Source organism: Wasmannia auropunctata, unplaced genomic scaffold (assembly GCF_000956235.1).
Source record: "Wasmannia auropunctata unplaced genomic scaffold, wasmannia.A_1.0 LD336090.1, whole genome shotgun sequence".
NCBI classification, from domain to species: domain Eukaryota; kingdom Metazoa; phylum Arthropoda; class Insecta; order Hymenoptera; family Formicidae; genus Wasmannia; species Wasmannia auropunctata.
The window spans coordinates 4,460,804-4,465,361 of NW_012026800.1; positions in this window are offsets into that span (position 1 = coordinate 4,460,804).

The following is a 4,558-nucleotide window of genomic DNA, read 5'->3' on the forward strand; positions in this document are numbered from 1 at the left end:
TATATGGATATATATGTATAATGTGTGCATATATATGTTTGTTACTAGACGCTGAGATTGGAAGAGAGTGCGGAGGAATCCCTACCACGTCAACGTATATATATAACAGCTTGAGATTGACATTGCATTGAAAAAAAGTATTTTGTATATATCATAAATAATTGATCTTTATTTTTGCAGTTCACATAAAATATATAGGAAGTTAGATTATGAGATCGGTCAATTACATTTATAGATATCTAAATTTCCGCAGCTAATATATATTTTTTTATAGTAATAAGATGGATAAGAAAACATAAAAATTATTCTTCTATTTCTAAATGACATTTTCGAAGAATTATTGCCAAAAACAGCTCTAAATATTTTAAATTATCCAAATAATGAACATTTTGTACTGGGAGATGAATTATTGCAACGTTCTATTAATGCTATTCAAAATTTAGAGCATTTCAAAATAGAAAATGAATTTGTCAACAAAAACGATGAACTTGTGCATGATTTAATTGAAAGCGATACGGTTGATAAAATTGAATTAAATGAGGAAGAAGAAAATGACAGTATAAATGATAGTGACGATCATAGAAGTGATAATGATGTAAGCTCTAATGAATTAATTGAAGAACTAGTAATACAATATGAGAGAAATATGAATATATTGAATTTGAGAATGAAATTGATAATCAAGAAAATGATCAATTTATTAAGGCTATAGTTTCTTGGGCAATTATGTTTAACATTTTCCACGTTGCTCTCGCAGCACTTTCAGTCTTATTACGAAAATGTACACGGTATTCGTTTCCGAAAGATCCGCAAACATTACTTAAAATGCCAAGGCATACGTAATCGTTGAATGGGCTCTGGACAATATTATCATTTCAGTTTACAAAATGCATGTAAAAAAATGTTAGATGAATATAATAAAGTTTTAAGTCAAATAACAGATAATTTGGATATGTGTATAAACATTGATGGTTTGCCAATTTCTAAATTGAGCATTTCTACTTTATGGCCTATTTTATGTTCGGACACAGTTCTAAAGTCCGTTTTTATTATTGGAGCATACTATGGTCAAACAAAATCACAATGCAATAATGATTTGACAGTTTGTTTTGACGAAGCAATTTTATTAATCCATTCTGGATTTTTTTTATAATGAAATTAAAGTAAAAGTTAATATTATTGGTTTAATTTGTGATACTTCAGCAAAAGTTTTTATTTTATCATTCAGAAATCATATTAGTTATTATAGTTGAACGCGATGTACTATTAAAGGCCAGAACTTAGATGGACATTTATGTTTTTCAACGACAAAAATAATTGATGCTTTTAGGACTGATGATTTTGCTAATAATAAATACAACGATTTTCAAAACGGTGAGACAATTTTAAAAGAGATTCCTAATTTTGGTTTAGTTTCTAACATAGTAATACATTACAATATACACCCTATGTGTTTAGGACTAGTGAAAAAATTGATGTTTAACTTTGGGTTAAAAGTCCGCGTACTGTAAAATTATCTCAACAATTGTTACATCAGATTTCAGGAGCTTTATTAAATTTGCAAAATAGTGTGCCAAATGATTTTGACGTCCACGATCTCTCAAAGATGTAAAATTGTGGAAAGTAACGGAATTTCATCAGTTTTTTTTATACACGGGTCCAATTGTATTAAAAGGCATATTAAGCGAGGATATATATATATCAATTTTATAACATTACATATTGTTGTAACAATCCTTGCTAGCCCTGTTCTTTTGACAGGTAATAACATTATATGAGCCTAAATGTTAATAGAGTATTTTTTTAAATGTTATAAAAGAATTTATGGAACTAAATATATGTCTCACAATTTTCATATCTTGTTACATATTTGTTCTGATGTGCGGAAGTACGGATCCGTCGAGACGAATTTAGTGCTACTTTTAGATTTGAAAATTGTATGTCAAACGTAAAAAAAAATGATTCAAAAAAATAAGAAATCACTTCAACAATTATCAAGAAGATATTCTGAACTCAATAATTGTAATATACCTATTAAGAAACGTGAAAACTATAATGAAATTTATTTGGAAAAAGTTTACTCAAACGGACTTCTAATTGACGGTTTTAATTTTTCTTTTCAGCATAAAATATTACAGAATAAAACGTATACAATTCATTCTAATAGCACAAGTAATAATTGCATTTTATTTGAAAATGGGACTACAATATCAGTTTTGAATTTAGTTAAACGCAAAATTTATAATTGGTAAAAAACTTAAAGTAAAAAATTTATGTCCAGATCTTGTTTATCCTTGTTTAATAAAATTTATAATTGGTAAAAAATTTAAAGTAGTAAAAAATTTATGTTCGGATCTTATTTATCCTTGTTCATCAGAACAATTGGATATACAAATTATGCGCAAAGACACTGCTGTATGCTTCTAGCTATGTGAGAATATTCGGAATAAAATGTGGAAAATGCCTTATGATCAAAATCAGTTTATTGTTTTTCCAGTGATACATACTTAGAAATGGATAATATGTTTATACAATTGTTTTAAAATGTTTATGTCTAATATACTTTTAATTTTAAAAAGCAACTAGGTAATAATTATACAATGAATAAAACTGATAATATAATTTTTTACAAAATTGCATTAGTTCTTTTTTAATAAAAAATATTAAAAATAACTTTATAATTTGTTTTGATATCGCGCAACAATACATAATTTGATTTCTTTTATATATAAACTTTGGTAATGTTATTTAAAACGGAATATTTACATTTATCAATAAAATAAAATATGTCGGAATGCTACTAGCCGACTCACGGGAACCTAAAAAAACTTAATAAAAGTATCTCTTAGTGTGAGGAACCAGATGATGAAAATCGGAAAATTATAAAAGTTGTCCGTATTTTTGGAACAGCAAGTGAATAAATAAATAACTGTTTTAAATGCATAAATACCGTTAACATGCTCAGAAGAAATTTCTCTGTAATATATCAATTTAATCACTGCATTATATGTATATATACATATAGCACAAAATTTTAAATTATTTATTTTTAAATTATTGTTATAAGTAGATATTTTTCTAAAATTTAGTCTTTCATAAACTTATATTAATAATCTAAAATAAAATGTTGAGAACAATTAAAAGCTATTTTAAAACTTGAAATAAAATCCATAAGGTGTAACTGATAATTCAGACAGTGATAATAAGCAATGGCACGGACCATCATCATAAACTAAATATCGATTTAAGCTTTTATTTTGCATCGGTAAGAATCTTCCCCCTCTTAATTATAACAGCAAGCGATAAGGAAATGATGAGAAGCTCGCGCGGAGATTCTTGTCACTTGAAAAAGTCAGTCTTAGTCGAGGCTTTGACCATTAGTCTTAAGTCATCTCAGAATCATAAATCAAAATCTCAAAGTGATACAACATCTTTACCTAATACATCTTTTGGAAAACTCAGAATCACCAAACAAACCTGTAAATCAATTTTGGTTACACCAACGAGATTTGTAATTAACATATCAAAAGAATAATTAATTAAAGGTAATATTATTAATGATATATGTATTTCTTTAAACTTGAATCCTGATATTTTTGAGTAAATTAATTTAATGAGTCTTGATTTTAAAGATCAGGTTTTAACTTAATATCTCTTATTTTAATTTAACCGTTCCTTCCTTATTTTCCAAACATAAATTAATTGATTTGAATATTTTTTATTTCCAAATCCTTCATCAATTTAGTTAAACCGTTATTTTTAAAATTGATCTTTAAGTTAAACATCTAAACATTTCTAATCTAATTAAATAAATTTAATTCTTTATTAAAATATCTGAATAATCTTAATAATTCTTTATTAAATCATTTGCACAAACTAGTCCAATCCCAAGGTAAAATACTTAAATGTATTGACCCAAAAACGAACTTCAAATTAAAATTTATCAGTTTATAACATAATTTTGATGACAGCGGTGGGATACTAAAAGTTAGTGCGAAAAGTAATAGTGAGTGTCGACGAGTATAGGTAAAAGGAGATGAAATCAAGTGGTAAGCTACCCCTCCACAAGAACCGACGAACGCCAGGGTCGGGCAGAGAATAGCGGAGAGAAAATAGAAATCAGAGAATTAAGAAGGGCATTAGCAAATCAACAACGAGTAATTTAGCAACTTCAACAACAACGAAATCAAAATTCGGGAATGGCATTTTTAACCGAAGAAGCACTAGGTAACCTTTTACATTTTTCAATACGAGACGCGTTAGAGACGATATCAAGTTTCGATGGAGAGAATATTTCTTTTGTGTATTTTGTCGAGGGTTGCGAAGAAGCACTCAGCATGATAGCACCAACACAAGAAATAAATTTAGTTCGGGCAATTCAAAATATATTAAAAGGAAGATGCATATAGATCAATTCTCGGAAAAACTTTTAATAACATGCAAGAATTAGTAGAGTTTTTAAGAACAAAATACGGTCCGAGAGAGACAGTATATGAAGCTCAGGGACATGTAATTGAAGAGTGCCGTAAACAAATTTATAATAATAATCTGCGTCAAA